This window comes from Mustela lutreola, chromosome 7 (genome assembly GCF_030435805.1).
Source record: "Mustela lutreola isolate mMusLut2 chromosome 7, mMusLut2.pri, whole genome shotgun sequence".
Lineage (NCBI taxonomy): Eukaryota > Metazoa > Chordata > Mammalia > Carnivora > Mustelidae > Mustela > Mustela lutreola.
In genome coordinates, this window is record NC_081296.1 from 130402882 (window position 1) to 130425658 (window position 22777).

The window sequence follows — 22777 nt, forward strand, 5'->3', positions numbered from 1 at the left end:
TAAAAATAAAATAGGTAGTTATAAAATAATAGAAGTAGCTAGATTAAAAAAGAAGTAGTGAGATTCCTACTCTGATTTGAAGCTGCATACATTAGATTCTCTTAGTTCCTTCAGACAAAACCTAATAGTTTAACTTTTCTACTTTTCTATCAAACCACTTTCATCTTTCTGATAAAGGTCCTCAAGAGTCTTTTAACAAGCCTATGATTAAAGAGTACAAAACTGGTCACTACTGGCCAATTACTTTCCATTTTACAAATCACTTTCACATGTCATTTGTTATTTGATACTAACAAAAATCATGTGCTAGATTTTATTTTAATTAACAGATGAGAATGCATGTATGAGAATTTATATATTAATTGAGGCCAGGTGGTTTGTTCAAGATCAAGCTTCTAAGTGATAAAATAAGAGTAAGATGGATGCCATCAGAATTCACATCCTCTCCATTGTTAAAAGGAGTTCAGACATTAGCTTTGGAAAGATCTATCATCTATCGCCATTTATCTATGGTGATTTCTCCTTGATGTTACTAGAATCACCTCAGTGTGTAATCTCCTTAAACTAAGAGAGCACAACACAAATTAAGGTCTCAGTATATTCTCCATAAAGACTACTTCCATGTTGCCTAGTTTACTACTCCATAAATCAATATGTAAATATGTATGATGATATGGTCTTACACTCAAGGAAGAACTAAAGGGGGAATTGAAGTATCTGGAAATCTGGAATTACTTTCCTACTGATGTCTAGTTTATTGTATCTGATGTTTGGAATAATTTTAGAAAATCTAAATAATCTTTATTAATTTGTGACATATTCTACACTATTTATTGAATGTCTACTCTATGCCAGTCATTTTGGAGGGTAATGTGTAAGAAGAGATGAGAGCAATAAAATCCCTACTCTCCTGGAGAATATTACCTAATAAAGTGGAGACTTCATGACAAGTAAACAAATCCATAATAAAGTAATCACAAAATGCACAGTGTATGAAGGAAATAATTGTGAAAACTGGGGTGCTAAAATTCAGGATAATGGAAGGCAAAGGGACTGCTCAACTGGAACATCATTGCTATTAATACTACCTTTAGTGTTCATAATACTACTAGTACTAGGTATTCAAGCTGCAAGCTTCTATTTTCTTAACGTATTAAAACACTTGCAGCTATGAACCTATTCAATAAAAAAGGATTATGTGTGCCATACAGTGTTGCAAAGATCCTTCAGGATTCTCAGTTGAAAATTTAAGTGTTCTCATTTTTGTTTATGATTATTTAGATTGATACATCTCTCAATTAAAACAAAATATTTCAATAGCACTTCTATCCAATAACATATTAACAAAGTGATTGCCTTGACCTTCATTTATTTACTTTAGGTGAATACTGAAAGGTTTTGCCACAAGGAAGATTTCTGGTCACCTTTTAATTTTCCTGTAAATTGGAATGGGGATTGTACCGACGTTGAATGCAGCGGGTGATTCTACACCTTTCAAAGCAGGCAGACGGTAGCAGCAGATGGGACATATTTATAATCCCAAACATCCCCACTGAGCAGTCATTTAAACATCTGGGTTTGAGAAAGGGTCACTACTGCTGGAATAAGTTCAAATATGCTATAACCTGCTTCACCTATCCCATCATGTATACAATGATGGTTAGAAATTCTCAAAACCAACAGGCTATTCCAATTCTCTCTTCGGTTTCTTCTCCATTCTGGTTTGTTTGTTTGTTTGTTTGTTTGTTTTTCTGAAGCAGATTTAGTGGGGCGGGGTGGGGCTGGGGGATGAGATTGTACATTTAGTGTATCCAAAAAAGAACTGGCTAGCCTTATGGACACTTAGTATATGCCAGACATTGTGATAATCACTTACATCCATTATAACATTTAATCTACTAAATTTCCCCTTGAGGTAAACACTATCATTATCTCATTCCCTAAATTCTTCAGAGTAGAAAAGGATGAAAAAGGATTCAATAACCTTTCAATAAGATGAGTCCAACTTTCCTCTGGGCTCTGCTTCTCCTCCACTAGGACATTGTAACAATTTTCAAGTAACTTAATCAGCATTACCACTAGGGCAGTGAAAGCACCATGGAAGGAAATTTCCTACCTAGAAATGGCCCCTCTCTATCATGATGAAAATAGTTTGCTGAGATATTGAGTGAAAGGTATTTATAAAGATTATCATTCTAGACTCTAATAGTAATTATCACTTTAATTTTCTGCCATTTCTCTCCCAATGCCACCAGAAGTCCAGCAGCATTTACAGAGGGGAGCATTAATGGTTCACCTTTCAGTGTTGTAAGAAGGCTAAGAATTTGACTCATGCTATTAAATAAAACGAAAGCAAAATAAAATTCTCAGGAATGTATAAACTTCTTAAAATATTAGGTACTATATTAGAGCTAGCTGTATCTCTTCACTTATGCTGTATGCTATATCATTCACACACACACACACACACACACACACATATGAATGATTTGGGTGAAAGTTACTATAGCAGAGAAATAAAGGAGACAAATAAATGAATATATTATTTCAGTTACAATAAAAACTAATTTGAATCCTATCTACTTCATAAAATATCACAGATTAAGCCAGAAACTAGGTGGTTACATGAGATGGCTAAGCCGTAAAGGGACAGAAACATCCCTTCAGACACCCCAGTCCTAACCACTCTTTCCCACAATTAATTCTTTGTTATGCGAGTGTCAGATGAGAAGCATCCTTCTCTCACCTTCTTGAGCTGCTTGTCACATGACTTCTTTAACTCCCCATGCTAACTTTTATTAACAGGAACTCAATGCAGTTTGTTGTAAAATACAATTTTGCCAAGAGTTGAATTGGACTTCTCTTCTATTATCAAAGGGCTTTTTGCTTTCTGTAATATATTTTCTTACAACCATTCATCTGATTTTTCTCAGTTGAGTTCTGTTTTCACTCACATGGACTACAGAGATCTTAACAATTTTCTCAAAATTGGTCTAATATAACAATTGAACAATAAATTTAAGCAACCATAGTTTGCACCTCTGCGCAGTCTGCTATGTTATGTGCTGCCATGGTACAATGATGAAAATTGAACACAGTCTCTTGAGAAATATAGACACACAGAGATATTGGAAAGTATAATATAACGTATTTTTAAAATACAGGCTATCTTAACACCTTCTGCAGTGTAGAACTTCTGAGGTGAAATTAATTCCAAGGTTTGCAAGAGAGATAGAGGCCTCAAAAGACATTTTAGGGAATAGGGATAATCTTTAAATGCTATCTAATGGAAAATAAATCTTTCCCAAGATGTGAATGACAAGAAGAGCTCTGCAGGAGAGAAAACAGAGGTGAGTTTAAAAAAAAAAAATGGTGGAGGGAAAAAATAGGACTCTGTGAGACCGATGCAAGTATAAACAGCTCCTCAAAATACTTTAATACTGTAAAACCCCTTGGACATTAACAAAAATAAATCAGTAAAGAGTGGAAAATTATAACTGTAAATATTTCAAATACAAGAATCATTCACTTTATTTTTTTTTAATTTTTTTATTTTTTATAAACATATATTTTTATCCCCAGGGGTACAGGTCTGTGAATCACCAGGTTTACACACTTCACAGCACTCACCAAATCACATGCCCTCCCCAATGTCCATAATCCCAACCCCTTCTCCCAAACCCCCTCCCCCCGGCAACCCTCAGTTTGTTTTGTGAGATTAAGAGTCACTTATGGTTTGTCTCCCTCCCAATCCCATCTTGTTTCATTTATTCTTCTTCTACCCACTTAAGCCTCCATGTTGCATTCGGCATCAGGGAAATACAAATCAAAACCACAATGAGATATCACCTCACACCAGTCAGAATGGCTAAAATCAACAAGTCAGGAAATGACAGATGCTGGCGAGGATGCGGAGAAAGGGGAACCCTCCTACACTGTTGGTGGGAATGCAAGCTGGTGCAGCCACTCTGGAAAACAGCATGGAGGTTCCTCAAAATGTTGAAAATAGAACTGCCCTATGACACTTTATTTTTTTTATGGACTCTCAGTTGTAACTAAAGGATATATATAGGTTATCAATGTCTTACTTGAATGCTTTCTCCGATTGTGATTTTATTTTAAAATCAATTTCAAGAGATTTGGGAGGAGACCAATTCCTTTGTGAAATATGTGAGGGTTAAGTTTGACTTCCAGTTTTATTATTCTATTATATAAATCTATAAAATGGATTATGTCATCACATAGACAATTTTATGCCTAAAGGTCTTATAATACTGAGCAAATGATGCATTTTCAATGTACACCATACTTATTGTTCAAAGTCATATTTTTGTCACTCTTAAAAGTTAACTTTGATTTCACCATCACCTCACTTTAAGATTTGACAATGACCTGGAATTAGTGCTCAATCACATGTCTCTACCCTCTGCTATTCTTTCCCAAGGAAAGAATCATGTACCATGTTGATTTTTTAAAATGGCTGGTAACATTACTTATTACAATTCCCTCTGAGATACATGAAAGGGAAGGAGTGAGAGAGTTACTCAAATCAAGCTTGAACAAAAACTCAGCAAGCTAATTCTGCCCCTTCAGGTCAAATATTGTTGCCTTGTTTAGATAATTGCTCAAGCAATGTGGATTATCTTATAATACTCTAACTTTTCTCTCAAACAATGTAATTATCCCATCAGGAAGCTTAAAACAATGCACTATACACAACTTTAGCTATAAATTAATTGCACATGGATTGGTTCATTTGGGGATGATCCAAGTTTTTCTCTTACTAGGGCTTGGCTTTTCTTGTTCTATGTTCTCCTCATATAAACTCATGTCTATAATCTCTTATCTGAAATTTGGAAATCCACCAACTTCCAAAAGCCACAATCAACATAATTTGGAACACATTGGGGTCCTCTACTCTTGGAGCAAACATAGGAATATAGGAATATATTCATTCTTCAATTGAAGCCTTATTATTTATAACTTGAGAGTCCTCTTCATCTCAGCATCTTGAGTTGATGAATCCATATTCTCTTGGATAATAATAGCTGTCTATTTTTGAACTCACTAGGAGATAGGAATTGTTATCATCCATTTTTCTGGATGAGAAGACAGAGTCTTGAGAAATCCAATAATAGGACCAGAGTAAAACAACTAAAAATCGAGGAAGGCAAAATTTAAACCTGAGCAGCTTGACTCCAGAGGGATCCATTCTCACCAATTATCCAACCTTCACTCCATCCTTCTAACTCTTGAAGGCAACTTAGAGAAAGAATATTATCTCAACTTTTACTCTAGGAAAAGGTTTTTAAGACTATTTTATTGGGGTGCCTGGGTGGCTCAGTGGGTTAGGTCTCTGCCTTCAGCTCAGGTCATGATCTCAGGGTCCTGGGATGCAGCCCCGCTTTGGGTTCTCTGCTCAGTGGGAGGCCTGCTTCCCCCTCTCTCTCTTTTCCTGCCTCTGCCTACTTGTGATCTCTCTCTCTCTCTCTCTGTCAAGTAAATAAATAACATTTTTTTAAAAGACTATTTTATTGACAGTTTCTTAAAATATATCTACCTGATTATGAAAAGATGTTGAGACTATCCTGGGTAAGACCCACTGGGAACATCTCAATGACACACTTAGCAAAGACTTATACAAACAATATTCCATAGGATGTATTTCCCTCCCCTCAGTTATTAACACTCCCTTCTTATTTATTTCTTTACAACACTGAAGTATTTTCAGACATAAATCTTTCCCATTGGGGACTAACTAACTAAACAATATTTTAATCATGTTTCTTTGGTGATTTTGGTTGGATAAATGTCATACCTGGCATATCAACATCTTTCATGTCAATAGTTATTAACTGACTTTTGCAGTTTGCCCTCTAATTCATTGAGCTTCATGTAATTATCATGCCGTGTTCTCAAAAGACCACCTTCATTTCTCTCAAGAGCTATTCTTTTAATGAATGCGTATAATGGTTCTTTGATTAAAGAACATACATAAAACTTCCACATAGAAATATAATTTCAATTGTTCCATTGTTTCATAAATGTCTAAGCAATATAAAAAAGGACCAATTTTTAGTATTTGAACAAACAAAGTTTATGAGAGAAAATACTGTAGCCTAAACCTGAGGCCACTTGACAAATGGGACTCAGAGTTGAAAACGATTTTGCCATAACTTCACCAGATACTGATTCATAGATATTTATAGACATGTACAGAGTCAGAAAAACTTATTAATGCTTACTTTTTTGGCTGAATATAATTTAATCTGGGTGCTAAGGGCCCAACGGGAAAACATAGTGGGATGGATCAACTCTACACTTCAACATCAAAGTGAGTGCTAAGGCTATATTTTTTGGTGACATTTGGGCCTTGAGCAATAATTTGGGTCCACCTGGATCTGATTAGCTCAAAGTAAACTAATGTCAGAATACACTTTAATGTACTGTTTGCCCCCACCCCTAATCACCTGGATCTCCCCCTCTACCCTTAAGGAAAATAGCTGTTCATATTCAGTCCAGTTAAACAGCATTCTACGTTTGTTCCTCTGGGAATTCTGTATAACATTGGCTAACACACTTGCTAGTTATGCCATTGTAAGCAACTCATTTAAACTCTCTATACCTCAATCTCCATGTCAGTAGAATAGGGATAATAGTAATTATTCACAATGGTTGTGCTAGAAATAAATTAGAACACTGCTTAAGATAGATTAACCCTGTGGTAAATGTTGACTATTTTAATTGTGCTAGAAATGGAAGATTTAATAGTGAGGAAAATAACAACAACAACAACAAAATGATTCCTGCTTCTAAAGAATAAAATATTTTAACAAGACATAAAACTATCATGGAGCTAATAAGCCAAAGATGAGTTATGGCCTATGAACGATTGCTAGATCTAAGAAAAGGAAACTTAAAAAGTTGAGGCCAACATTGGAGACTGATCTTATCTCAGGGCATCTGTCATTTCTAGAAGAGATATTTGAGGGGCTGAGAAAATACACATTGTTTTTGAAAACCCCGTGGCATTATGTGTATAAAGTTTAGAATGTAGAACCCTGGATTTGGAGGCTCTGATAAACCTCCCCTATATTGGATTAGAATTCTAAACAATTGCACTTTAAGAGTTAGGATTCCAGAAGATTATACTCTGAGAATAAGAGTAAACTAACAATAGATAAAATTGCAACAACTGAATACTAACTTTAAAGTTGTTTCAAAAAAAATTACTAATAATTCTTAGCCTTAAAATAATTTTTCTTTATAAGATTAAAAACAGAGTAACAAAGAAAAGAAGAACAAAAAGTCATGTATCAGAAAAGAAGGTGGGATGCAGCACCTGTGTAGTTCAGTTCCTTAAGCTTCAGACTCTTGGTTTCCATTCAGGTCCTAATCTCAGGATCCTGGGATGGAGCCCTGCATAGGACTCCATACTCAAAGGGGAGTCTGCTTGTCTCCCTCTGCTCCTAACTCCCCAGCAACTCTCTCTCTAAAATAAATAAATAAATAAATAGATAGATAGATAGATAGATAGATAAATGTAGGGATAATTACCCACATTAAAAAAAGAGATTAAATAGGTATCTTTATTAAAGATATAAAAGGAAAAAAAATAGTTAATATTTTATCCAGGAACTGAAATCTTAAAAAAAAATAAATCTAGACCTGAAACGTAAGATAAAGAAATGGACAAAATAGAAGGATTATTTTAAAAACCTATATGACCTACCTAAAGATAAACTTACTAATTGAAAAGAAAGTTCATGAGACAATATCTATAATGAAGTGTGAAGACACAAACTTTGGAAAATATAGAGAGCAAGTGAAAGATACAACTGATTCAGAGGGAAAAAAATCTAATATCTAACACATACATAAATGTCCTTGTGTATATTAACTGATATCTTAAATGTATATATCAACATGAATTTGATGCTTTGTTTTTATTGTGGAATGCAAAATCTGAAGAGAATGTGATCACTGCTGGGAAAGATAATTTAGGACTTCAAAGGTTTGTCTTTAGGATATGAGATTAGTTCTTAGGTGAATTTTTCACAATTAATTTAGTGCATTTATGTCTCAATCTCCCACTAATAATTTTTAACAGAGTAGTATATATATATATATGAAATATAGGAATCCATAAGTTAAATATATCTTATGGATTCCTGTATTATAAGCTAGATATGACTTATACCCACAAAAGTATGTGCTTTCATTTGTCAGTACAATAGATCTTCCAGCCATCTTAGTATTTGTAACCATACAATAACAACAGTAACTGATTCAAGAATTCCTGAAAATTAGTTATATAAAATTAGTTATATAAATGTTGGAGACTGTGACCATCATAGCCTTTTGGGCACATGTTAATTTATTAATATTTATTTCATAAAGCATTGTGCAAAAGTCTTCCTAATTTTTGAGATACAGTGAGCATAAAATATAGTATCACAGTTTCCTTTGATTTTGAACTCCTATGTCTATCAATATAATTTAAAATTTATTTATCTCAATTCCAAATGTATAGTCAAATACATATCAAAAAAAATGACTGCATATTTTCTATGACTTAAAGATAAATTTTTAGACTGGCCTTTGGGATGTTTCATAATAAAGATCTCAGTTTTTAGGACAGAGAAGAATCCCTGGGTCGGTGTGAACAGGGAAGGTAACAGAATTTAACTGTTAGGACATGCGTCAATACTGGAGTAGGACTCAAGATCTGCACCATTAAACACGTAGCATATGGCAAGGATGTTGGTGGTATTCTGCAACATTTGCAAGAGACATGGTCTCTTCTTGTGGTTCCCTCCTTTATATATTCACTCTATGGTTTTCATTACACCTCACTCATATAGTGTTTCTAATTGGGCAACTAGGCACAGTTTCTAGCTCTTCGAAAAGTAGGCCTTGGCCATTTCTTTCTCTAAAATGACTGAATGTGTGTGAGTGTGTGCGTGTGAAAATTGTAATTTACCATTACTCGTGCATCTGGAGATTGGCTAATTCAGGTTAGCTTTGGCTGGGCTCAATTTAAGATACAAGTTGAGTCTGGTCTATTCTAAATGTTTCTTCTCTTCCTGTTTTGTTTGTTTAATTCCAATATAGTTATCATACAGTGTAATATTATTTTTGGGTTTACAATATAGTGATTCAGTAATTCCATACATCAATATTCATCAAGGTAAGTGTAGTCTTAATCCCCTAACATGATATATTTTTTTTTTACCTTTGTTCTCATTCTTCTCTCCTAAACCACTTTCTTTCTCTTTCTTCCATCAAATACTGATAGAACTTTTCCAACTCAATTATTTCCTTTTTCTGTAGCCTTCTTTTATTAATCCTATCTTTTGTAATGTTGTTTTATCCAGATCCTCTGCAACCCATACAATCCATGTGCTTAACTTCACTGTCATCATTTACTCTTTACTAGGGAGAAGCTTATGCTTGCATGTATGTATCTGTCCAATCCAGATGGTAAACATCTAAATGGTAGAAACCATATCTTATTTCTTGACTTCATATTTGGTTGACACATAAAAGGTAAACAATATATTCTAATTTATATCCTGATGATAGGAAACAGTAAGAAATGCAAATAAAACTGAGAAGCTTTTTTAGTGTCTTTTGCCATGATATTATAACATAGATTTTTATTTTTTTATTTTAAATTTTTTTAATTTATGTATTAGAAATTTTAAAATAACTCTGTGTATTAAAATTTCTATGTTCTTCCCAGTTACTATAATGCAATGTACAGTTTTGATCAATTTATTTGTATTATATTATATACACATATTATATATAATATGTATTACATAAAACATTATATATTGCTTTATATTTCTCTGTGTATATATATACATATGTATACATTAAATGCCTACACAGATATATACACATACATATAATTGCATATAAAACCCTATAAATTATACAGATATAATTTTAAAATAATTCAATTAGTAAGTCAAAACCAGTGAGATAGAAACTTTGAATGCCAGGATATTTCATTTAATATAATATTTTCTGTTTCATACAGTTTGCCCTTTATCAGATATTTGTTGGAAAGAAATGGAATATAATATTCAAAGAATGTCCAAGGGTCCATTTTCCTAGATTACCTTTAATTCAGCTTCTATCATTTTCCAAAATCTTGTGTAATATTTAGAACTGGCATACTCTATCAAATAATTAGATTCATCCTATCAATACAATAGGTGGGAGTATCAGAAATAATATAATCACAGAGGGAAACACAATTTTATACTTAAACCTGAATTTAAGAACCATGATGTTCTACAGTTAAACTAAAACACCAGAAGCCTAGAGCATTTTCATTAATCATGTTTTACTTTATTTTGTTTCTGCCCTGGCTATTATACTAGTTCTCAAAAAGAAGCACTCTATTTTGGTTTTGTTTTTGTCTTCAAATTCTCTTGGGTATCAAAGATACAATAAAATGCATTCAAATTGTTCATAAAGTGGATGAATTCAACACAGTGCTTTATTATTTTGCATTCTCAAAACAATTTAATGTTCTGTAAAGATTTAAAATAGCATTGTTATCTATCTGAAACTAATTAACTGTAGTTGTTTTTAAAATTTTTCTTCTTCCCCTGCAAGTTTCTTTATTTGCTACCCTAATGTGAGATCCAAGATAACACAAGCCTATGATTCTCTTCTTAGTTCTAAGTAAGACAATTCCTCTGAACTTCATTTCTTGTCTGTTCATGGCTTACAATATTAATAACTCTTTTATTATTTTTTTCTTGCAAAAGTTAGCTTCTCTTAATTTAGTGCTTGATAAGAGTCTGACAGGCACTGTGCTAAGCCTTTTTACTTATATTTCTTCATTCATTCTTAACATTCTCATCCTCAACTTATTGATGAAGGAGATACAGTAAAGAGGACAATTTGTCCAAAGACATCAAGCCAAAAGGGCCTAATTGAAATTCAAGTTTAGATACATCTTACTTGAAAGCCCAGGTCAGGTTCTTAGTCACTATATTTCTACTCCACATTATGTGTTTTATTAAAGATAAATCCTGGAAGCAACAGCAGAGAGCTTAGCCTCTCAAAATATACAGGATGTCATTAATGATGGGAGCTATTCTTTCACGGAAAAAGCAGAACTGCTTACTCAGAATTAGTGGAAAGCCTCAAATTGAGGTATTGAGACAAATCCAGTAGATGGTAATATACAAAAGATATTACTTCTGTGAAAATTGTATTGATATGCTAATATTGACAAGATAGCAAAGTAAATTCTCTCTCAACTTTATTGAGTCACACTGGGCAAATAACAGTAGGCAAAGATCAAAACAAAACAATGAAAGGGGAAAATGAAATTTAAAAATCAAAAACTTTTCCTTTTTTGGCAGAGCCTGATTTTCACTTTTTTTTTTTTTCTGGAGGAAAACTGGACATCGCATTGCACTGTGGCCCCAAAGAGTTTATAAGGGGAAATGCCTGTAATATTAACTCAAACATTTCAACTAATAGGCTAAAAGAGGGGCGGGAATTTGTGGAGAGAGGAATAAATCCCTCAGTCATAAAGTTATGTGATGCCAATTAAAATGCACTCCCAGGTTGCAAAGCAGCTGCCAAACTGCAGAATGTTTTCAGAAAATAATTCTGGAGAGGGTCTAGGTGTCACAAGGGCTTTTAACATTCATCCTCAGAATATTTCATCCACAAATATAACTCCATGCAAAAGCAAAGAGAGTTTGCCAAGCACAGAATTTCATTTAGCACCCTGGTAGTTCACTTAATTAGAATAAACCCAGACTTCCTTAAGACTCTTTTGTAAGCCTAAACCTCATCACCACAAACTGACTTTTTAATTATGTGGTTCTTAAGAGCCTTTGGGCATGTAATAGGACAGACTGTAAATATAGCCATTAACACACACTCACACACACACACACACACACACACACACACACACACACTTTTAGATAGTCTAGCAATGGATACAAATGATGTTCATATTACTCTTCTGTAATATGAATTCAGGAAAGGCAAATATTAACCTTTACAAGCTCAATTTCCTACCTGCAAAATAAGATGATAATAGTTGCTGCTTCGCAGCTACTATTTTGTTTTCAAAATTAGATAATTTTTACAAAGTGTGTAGTATAGCACTCGTGTGATTAAATTTAAGCAAACAAAATTTAACTTAGCATTAGTGAAAAGAATGACAAAAGGAAGTCAAAAGTCCTGAATTAGAGTCCTTTCATGGTCATTAGCTAGATGCATGAATTTAGAAAAATCTCATTGTAATAGTTGCCCTCAGTGTCCTTATATGTCCACTAGAATACATTCAGGATGTGAGTCCTTAATTTTATTACAATCTAGCTTGACTGAATCTCTTAAGAATTCTGAGCAGCTAATATAACTAAAGTTAAGTTATATAAACCTTTCCATTAAACTGTCCTCTTAAATTTGTATTTGAGAGAGTTTATATGTAATAAGAACCTTTTATTAATTTACTTGTGAAAAGATGTCAAAATGAGTAAATTATAATCTTATAATAAATTACTCTCAAGGCTAGCTTTACTCATTTGTTCAGTCCTTGTTTTCCAAAAGAAAATACAGAACTGCAATAACTGCAAACAACCATCCCAGTAAAAGCAACTGAGATCAAGACAAATCATAGGGAGAAGAGTAAGAAGATACCATTTGAATTTAATCAGCGACGAGGAATGATGACAAGGAATTCACAGAGGACGACTTTAAAGTAAAAGCAGAAAACCTGGGCACTTCACACCAAAGTCAAGTTGTACCATGAAGGCTGGTAATAAAACCTAGGACATCTGATGTTTTTCCTACCCATCTGCACTAGGTAAGGAAGCAGAATATTCTGTCCCGGGTAGATTCAGGTGAGAAATCCAGTAAGAAATAACCACATTGCATAGTTCTCAATTTTGTAAAGACATAATTTAAATAAATCTCCAGGAAAAAAGAAACAAAACTTTGGAGAGAAAGAAAGCAGTCTTGCAAATTGGTAACCCAGAAGGTGACTCATATGCTCATATGCTCATGGGTCAAACATAAAACAAAGAGGAATTGACTCATTATAACTGAATGAGAGCAAAATCAAGCTTTGCATTAAAAACTGTGAACTGCAACTATTGTGTTCACCTTTCATGTGGAAGTGCTCAACTTACATTTTCACCATGGAAATATGGGGTAAAAAAAAAAAGGACTTGAAAGGTTTTATACCTCATGGTTGTGTTACAAAAACACCAAAGCCTATGTTTGGCAGGCCTCCAAGGGATTTAAAAATTTCCCTAATTCACCCATAAGTAGGAAAGTTTTTCATATGAACAACTATGGTAGCTTCAGTTCTCACTATACATCACTATACGTCTATTTGTAGTTTATCTTGTGTGTGTGTGTGTGTTTAGGAAAAGGAAGTGGTTTTATATATATATACATATATGTGTGTATATGTATAATATATAACTTAGGAGTGTGTGTGTGTGTATATATATATATATATATATATATATATATATATATATATAGCGCTTAGGAGAACAGGAAAACCAAATCCTGAACCAAGTTGTTTTCCCTTTTTCTCCTTCATTTGGGAGGAGCCAATTGTAGAGATTGCAAATGACACCATCAGTCATTGAAATTGATGGAGCTGCTAAGATAACATTTTTCACCCCAGTGTAAACACTGATGGATCCTTCGAGGGATGCCTTACATTGCAAGTCTGGGATTTAGTTTATGGGTCTGACAAGTGTGACCTTTAAAATAACGTATTTGCTATAAAAGAGGAAAGAAAACTCTTTATAAGTAAAATATATTGGCTACAAAATCACTTTGCAGCAAGTAGTCTGATTACAATCAAAATAACACACCAAAATGAAACAGTTTACCTGTGATCAATTTAATGTGGTTGTAAAATGCTAATTATGAGAGAAAACACATTCAAAGTTTGTGGTACCGTCTATAAAATTTGCAGAGAATCTAACATTCAGTGATGTGTAGCACATATGGGTAAGCAGATGGCCGAAGTATTATTTTTAAAAACAGGACTTTTGCTGACAAAATACAGAATTGGAATGGTGTGATTGGAAAGCTAAGAGGATGTTATTTATGAGGCAGTAAGCTCATGCTCAGTAATTGGATTCTTGCTAAATGGCAGATAAAAAGGACTTGGGGGGAAAAAATGAGTGTTTGCCACTATAGAAATGAATGAGAAATTCTTCTGACAATATCCTATCTGTAATTTTCATCCCAGGCCAACACCTTTCACTTCTTTGCCTTTGGGTGAGCTGTAAGAGGAGGGCTACCTTACCACTCTGGGCTTGGTTTATGCGAGATGTTACCTTTCTTTTCCGTAAAATTCTGGGGGTGTGGGGGTTGGGGGGTGGCATGTAAAGAAATGATGCTGAATGTGCCCAAGTACAAATTAGATATAAAATATGTTCTAAATCTCCATACAAAAAAAGAATATATAACAAAGCCTAAATTGGCCACTTAAAATAACTTGGTCAAAGGGTTCAAACCTTCAGTTTATACCGCTGAGAGTACATTGTAAATGTTCTCAGCACACATCAAAGGTGGCTGTGTGAAGTGATGGATGCGTTAAGTAGTTTGATTGTGGTAATTATTTCACAACATATACATATATCAAACATCACAATGGTAACCTTAAATTAATACAATGTTACCCCAATAAAACTGGAACAAAATAACTTCCTGATTCCAAGGCCTCTTCTTTGAACTATTTTAATATCTTGTTTATAATCCTAATACTCATCATATGTGAATGAAATTTGGGGAGAACCCATATGCCTTCTTGGATTTACTATTGCCTTGCTGAAAACAGGAATTATCTCTTGTACATTTTTTTATTCTCCTAACCAAGCATTAGGCTTGGCATGTAGTAACTGTTCAGTAAAATGTTACTGAATAACTTAATGAAGCCCTATTATCCCTATTATTCCATTAATAACTGTTAAACAATTTGGGGGAATATGAAAGTTTAATGTATCTTTAAAAAATGACCATTTTTAATAAAAGACATTTTAATAATTCCATGATAAGAATTAGCTTATATCTCAAATTCCCTGCCTAAAGGTGAATTACGCCTGTATTAGCATGTATAAACTACATTTTCAAGACATCTGTACAAAATTCACACAGTAATCTTTCCAAATATTAATGATAAACTGCATTTCCTCATATTTTATTTTGAAATATTTCAATTCAGTTTTATGTGTTGTTATATATCATAGGTATCTCGTTATATATAAAATGCATCTTCAAATGTACATTTTCACAGCTGAAACTTGACTAATAGAAAAAAGTATGTAAATAGAATGTCATATGTAATTGTGTTTTTGAAATCACGTTTTGGTATGCTCTCCCCACCCTTCCGAAAGCTATTGCAGCAGACTTTCTCTTTGCCCTGGGCATCACAGACACGGAGGTGTGACCAGTTCTACGCCCCGCTGCACACCATATGACCGACCCATGAAAGCCTGGCTCTTTTCCAAGGCCAGGCCACCACAGAGTAGGCTGGGGCCAGGAGGAGAGCAGTCCCAGCCAGGCCTTGGCACAGGCTAGGTTAACCAGTAAGGACTCTAGAGCTATAATGAACTCAATTCTGCTCCCCCTCCCTGGTGGTGGTTGATGGATGAGCCCCAGACAACAGGGGAAGAGAGAGCCCCCAGCAGAGCTACAGCACCACCTAGAGCTTCTGCTGGCACCAATAGTTAGAGGCAAGTCTGTGCCTGCCAGAGACAGGTCTGGTCCCAGCACGGGAGAGCCCTGCTTAACCCAGATGGGCCGCACACCATGTGATGTGTGATGGCAAGGTGAGCATCACTGCATCATGTATGCACGCTCAGCACTGACGAGAGGTGCAGGTTGAGGAGCTGGTGCAGCTGGTGGACATCATACCTCACATGCAGATGGACTCTGCACTCAGCTCATGAAGACAAAGTTCATGGAGGGCAAAGTGATGGCCCTGGAGGAGTTCTTCCACTGCAGCTGGATACTGACCAACCACCTGAAGCTGCTGCAGATCACTGGAAAGGGGGATTGGAGACCGATGCTGGGCAGTTATCAAGGGAACAAGGTTGCTGTTCAGTGAGTGAAAAATGATGCCCAGGTCTTCCTGCCTGAATCCTCAGTCATGACACAGTTTAGCCACTGCAAGCAGGCCCAGCTTCCGAGTGTGATCCTGAAGGAGAAAGGCAGAACTACATCATCACTGAGCCCAGGGCCAAAGGAGCCTGGTGGATGACCTACCTCACAGACTGTCTCTTCAAGTTCTCATTAGAAGTCTGAAAGGCCATGAAATACCTGGAGAACAAGTACTTTGTGCACTGGGACTGGGCTGCTGCAACATGATGCATCCAAGGACAATGTGGCCAAGGTCAGTGACTTGCTTCTTACCAAAAAGGCCACTAGTCCACAGGATACAAGCAAGCTTCAGGTCAAGTGGACAGTCCCTGAGCCCCTGAAAGAGAAGAAATTCTCCACCAAGTCTGAAGCGTAGAGTTTTGGAATCTTTCTCTGGGAAATCTACTCCTTTGAGAGAGCACCTTGTCCAAGGATTCCCTGGAGGAACTTGTCCCTCAGGGGAAGGGTTACAAGATGGATATCTCAGGGCTGACCACCTATAGTGTACAGGGTCAATTAGAATTGCAAGCACCTGAACTCTGCCCCAAGGCCCTCCTTCCTGCATCTACATGAGAAGCTCCACATCAAAACTCACAAACTATACCTGTGATAGCTGACTTCCATCCAGGTCATGCGCCTGTGGGGACTGAACTTGGAGAGTTTGTGGGCGTGGTGTCTCCACTCACTGAATCCAAATCTGAACTGAGCCTGGAAGAACAATGGGTCTCTTTCCTCTGTTTCAGCCTGTGCACCCTCTGTCCCCCAACCCAGATCCCACCTCAGTCTGGCACCTTCTCTCATGGACCAGATTATGGGGCTTGACCCTACTCTAAGGAAGGAGACAGATACCCACTACCATGGCCAGTCTTCCTCTAGCCTCCTATCTTGCCTAGATGGGACTTCAGCTATTAGCTTAATTATCTAAAGTCCAGTTTCCTTACATGCAAAAAAGGCAATCAATAATACCTACCTTATAATACCTACAGTCTTAGCACTGTGTGAGTCAATAGGTTCTACTCTTTGACTAGTCAGTCCCTAGCCGAAAGTGACTTCACCCAATGATTCTGAAGTCACTGATACAATCTATGAAATGATACCTAATGAAGGCTTACCTGGATTGGTCAGGGTGTGGGCATCACCCATATGTTAAGTCAGGGAGACTCAGACCTGAAAGGAAAGGCAAGCTTGCAGTCCATAGATTATCTGGGATTTGAAGTAGGAACTTTGCTGACTAAAATTCTTGGTGGTTGTAGGATCTGAATTTGGAATCAGAAAGATGGAGTTTGGAATCTCTTAGGTCAGTTACTTAAGCATCCACATCTTACTTTCCTACTCCAAACATAGGCATTCATTTTTTAATGAATATACATCAAACGCTTACCATGCACTTGATAGTTTTCTGTTGATTAAATGTTAAGAGGATCTGATACATGATGTATATTGAGGTCTTAGTGTAGTTCTTATCAAATACGCAGCTGCTTCCTGCATTTGGGGACCATCTTTGTTATTTATCAATTACCATATTTATATTTAAGATCTCATTATGCTAAAGTTATGCATTCCCTTGCATAGCATCTGTCCAATTCTGGCAGGGGAAATATCAGAGATGACAGTGTGGATAGCGCCCCCAGATTTGAAATATACCTGGTCCAAAATATACCTCATATTTAAAGTAAATCTTAGCTCGTACATTCTGATGTTAATTCACCATTTAAGATAATATATAATTAAATGGTAAATATTTTAGTGGTGTGCAATATTATTCCTTAAAAACATTTGGGAGAGGGGCACCTGGGTGGCTCGGTGGGTCAAAGCCTCTGCCTTCGGCTCAGGTCATGATCCCAGGATCCTGGGATCGAGCCCCGCATCGGGTTCCCTGCTCAGCAGGGACCCTGCTTCCCCCCCACCCCCTGCCTGCCTCTCTGCCTACTTGTGATCTCTGTCAAATAAATAAATAAAATCTTTTAAAAAATTAAAAAACAAAAAACACATGGGAGAAATTATCAGGCCTAGAATGCTCTTAAGTCTGATATTACACAGGACAGCTTTCTTGTGGCTACTTGAAGATCTAATCATTCCTGGAGTTCATTTTAATTTTTAAATATCTAAATGTACTTAAAAATCCCCACATACATAAAGCACTTTAAAAGATCTTGGAAAGAAAATAAAATCCAAGTTTTTTTTGTATGTAGGCTAGTTTTAGTCCCCCAAACCAGCAATTAGGAGAAATTTGAACATTATTTTTACTTTGACTGTTAAAAATATTTGATGATATGTCCTAAACAAAGCATCTTAATCAAAATATATAAAAACATATTAAAAGAATCATATCTTTAGATTTTATTATTTTGATTTTGATTCTCTTACAATGACCTGGTTCGAAATCGTGAACATAATTTCTTTTTCTATGAAATGATATCTATATAATCTTAGAAAAGACCATGTTTCAACCTTGGTGAATATTACTCTGGATTTATACTCTGCTTACATCTTTTCTTTTACTCTCTCTCAAGAACATACAGACAACCACACTTAGAAATAAAGTATCTCCTTTTAGGTTTCACAACCTGCTTTATTCTAATTGTAGGTTTTTCTGTTTTGTTTTGTTTTGTTTGATTGGCAAAATCCTAAATTCAAAATCACAGAACAAATTTTTTTTTTAAATATTCTATTAACTTATTTGACAGACAGAGATCACAAGTAGGCAGAGAGGCAGTCAGAGAGAGAGAGGGGAAAGCAGGCTCCCCGCTGAGCAGGGAGCCCAATGCGGGGCTTGATCCCAGGACCCTGGGATCATGACCTGAGCCGAAGGCAGAGGCTTTAACCCACTGAGGCACCCAGGTGCCCCTAGAACAAATGTTTTATATGAATTTCCCACCCATTGAGTATATCTGTTTTCTGATTTTTATACATAAGTTTGTTATGCATCGTGTGTGTGTAAATTTATACATGAACATTGGTAACTTTCTTAGAACAAATTCCCTGTCATAATTTCCACAGAAAATTCTATATACTGTTTAATGCTAAAATGAGGGATGCCTTCATTCAAGATTTGATCACCAAGTGAAACTACTTTGAAAATATTTAAGAACTTGCCATTTGCCAGTTCTAGAATTATCATTGTTCTCAGCTTTTGAATCATGTTGCACAATTAGATATAAAAGTCTGTGTGAATAGCTTATGAGAGCTTTAATTTTGCTTGGTCTTAAGCCCCAGAATTACAAGACAATAGACTGAAAATCCAAATATTCTGAAAAATATTTAATAGAAATGTAACTGATGACCTTGTCTCCAAAAATCTCATATAAGCTTTCCTTTTCTTTTTATTCCCTAATCCTCTTGTAAACACTTAGGTCAAACCTGCACCATTGTGGCAGAATTATAGGTAAATAATCAAATTGATTCACTTTGACACATGAAAACTATTACTTCTGGGTTTTTATCATTACTGTGGCCCATTATTTGTTATTTAACACTCACATGGAAGGGACATTGCTTTTTTGGTGATCTACAAAGGCAGGCATTAAACTATGTTGTTTAAACACATTTTATTATTTTATCTTAATTGTGACCCTCTTTGGTATATGAAGCGACATATCACCTGAAGTTACCCTACTCTTTTTTTTTTTTTTTTTAAATTGCTCAGATTCTGTTTACTGGCTGACAGAATTCCTTTATTTACCCCAATGTTTCTGTGACTATTCAGGGTTTATATTCTTACGATCAACTTTGCTAACATTTCCTATTTATAGTAAATCCTTGAGCACATTCTACTTGGCCGGTCTGCCTCTTCCTTTCTTACTTCTTTGTGAAATCTCATGCTAGAGTTTTCTGCACTTTCTTAATTTTTCTCCCCCAAATACTACTCATACCAACAGTAGGGTTAAATTTGCCTGAAGACTAAAAGCAATAGACAGAGATTCTGCATAGAAGAGAGATGATAAAGCAATTCTAGTGGGTGAGTTGTCTGATCAGACAATCCTTAGACATCTATTTTCAGAGGAGACCCTTATGACCAATATTGAGAACGGCCTTATAAGAAACATTATGTTTTGTTCACTTCTGCTTTCTCAGTGCTGATAATTGTGCCTAGCACATAATATAGACTCAATAACTGATGAAAAATGGGCAAATTTTCTAGCTAAGCTCTATTTACCTCCCATTATCATGGTCCTCCATTACTCAAAATTCATCCTAAAGCCCTCCCTTCTGTGTTCATGTTTCTCTTCATTAAAATCTCTAATCTTTTCCCACTGTATTTTATGGAGCAATTATGTCTTGCTTTGTCTGCTCTATTTCATTACGGTTGTGCATTGAGAGCCAATCTTCCACAACCAAAATGACCTATGAGATGGTTTTCTGTTAAACAAATATAATTCTGCCTCCTTTGTTTTGTGTGTGTGTGTGTGTGTGTGTGTGTACATACTTATATATAACTTTTACTAGGCCCATTCTACAGAAAAAACTAGACCAAACTAATCATTCAATAATAGCAGGCAGTCAAGAAAGATTTCAACTTCTTGGTAAGCTATGTTGTTTTGATTTGCATATTTAAAATGTAAAAATTGGATATGTGTATTTAAAAATTGGATAAGTATAGGCATTCAACAAATACTTTTTGAACAATAGATTAGATTAATTTAGATTGGATGATCTGTTTAAATAATCTAAAGAGTGATTTTCTTCTACTAGGTATTTGTTTTCCAAAGTTTCCTTCTTTGGTCTGTTATATATAATGTCCTTTACATAGAAAACATATTATTTTTTAAAAATTTTATAAAATATCCATATATGTTGCTATCAATCCCTGGTCAGTCTACCATTGTTGCATTGTTCTAAAACTCTTGGATCTTGTTGGGGCTCGGGCCCATATATAGAGTGAGATAGCTATCTCCCAGATGCTAATTTTCTTCCTCTTTGAAAACAAGTATCATGGGGCCTTGCCTACTTTATCATCCCCAGGACATGATGCAGTAATTATTCAAAGTATTTTGAAAAATGATAACATGATATATTGCTATTTTTAAAAATATGTATATTTCAGGGGCACCTGGATGGCTCAGTGAGTTAAGCCTCTATCTTCGGCTCAGGCCATGATCCCAGCATCCTGGAATCAAGCCCCCACATGGGGCTCTCTGCTCAGCAGGGAGCCTGCTTCCTCTTCTCTCTCTCTGCCTGCCTCTCTGCCTTCTTGTGCTCTCTTTCTCTGTCAAATAAATAAATAAAATCTTTTTAAAAATGTATATTTCATATTTAAATGTAATAAAACCAATCAGATAATACTAAAACAAAAATATTAAGCATTTATTTGATATAGTCTTTTTAAATATTTTATTTCTTTAACAGAGAGAGAGAGAGAGAACAAGCATAAGCAGAGGGAGACACCGAGGGAGAGGGAGAAGCAGGCTCCCCACCAAGCAGGTACCCCGATGTGCAGCTCCATTCCAGGATCATGACCTGAGCCAAAGGCAGATGCTTAACCTACTGAGCCACCCAGGCACCCCAGTCTGAAACACTTTAATAAAAATTGAGACTTCTTTTAAGAAGTTCTGGTCACTTCTTGTCTTCTTTAGACATGTTTTTCAAGGAAGCTCTAATAATACTCTCAAGGATACTTCTGAACATTATAAGCACAGTTTTATAAAATGTATTCCATTACCAATACCATAAATATCTGATTAGACATTGTTAATGGGATACCATCTAAATATTACTGCCAGTCTACATCTACCAATATTATTACTAATGGTGATCTCATATCAGTAAAATATACACCAATTACACAAACAACATTTTTAAACACAGGAGTGGTTTTCTAACTAATTTGGTTTTATAGTTCCCGTAAAGTTAAATGGGGAAAGAAAACAAACACATAAATGTCAGAAAAGTAAATTACATTTATGCCATTTTATTTCCACTAAAATAAGATTTATTTTACTAGAAGCAAAACTAGTAACATCATTTAAAAAAAGAAAAAGAAAAGGGGTGCAAAATTTCTAAGTTCTACTTTATACTTTAGCAGTAAACATATTTCTTCACCTTCTACAGTTTTTTTTTAATAATGATTGCAGGTTCTGGACCCGTTTTATTCTCTTCTTTGAGAATAACAATTGTAAATTACTTCATTAGGGTGCATTTTATTTATTTATTTATTTATTTATTTATTTTGAATAGAGGTTCCTGCTGATTCTGACATTCCTGGTTTAGCTTTCTTCTTACAGGGCTATCTCACCATCCATAAAACCATACAGTTTTTTGCCAAATCATCTTGGTGACAGTCTGGCTCCAAACAACGGAAACTTATTTTAATTTACACAAATGATTTATTTGTCTTGTAAATCTTCAATTTACCATGCTTAACATTTATTTATCTTATTTAATTGAACACTCTGATGTTCTAAACAGAACTCACTCACATTTGAAATTCAGGAAAACATGACTAAAAGCAGTCGATATTATCTTAATATCATTTTTATATCCAGAAGTACCAGAATTCATTCCATAAGCAGCAAATTGATAGGGAGAATTTAACAGAGACACAATCTCCCTACCCTAGCTACGTTCTGAAAAGAAAAGAGACAAAGGATTCCACAAAAAACAACGGAGTCAAGATGCTACCCAC

At 35.2% G+C, this 22777-nt stretch overlaps 1 pseudogene; it reads left to right on the forward strand.

Annotated features, from left to right (window-relative positions):
- Positions 1-11097: 11097 nt before the first annotated feature.
- On the forward strand, positions 11098-16765 carry LOC131837254 (tyrosine-protein kinase CSK-like; annotated as a pseudogene).
- Positions 16766-22777: the final 6012 nt, after the last annotated feature.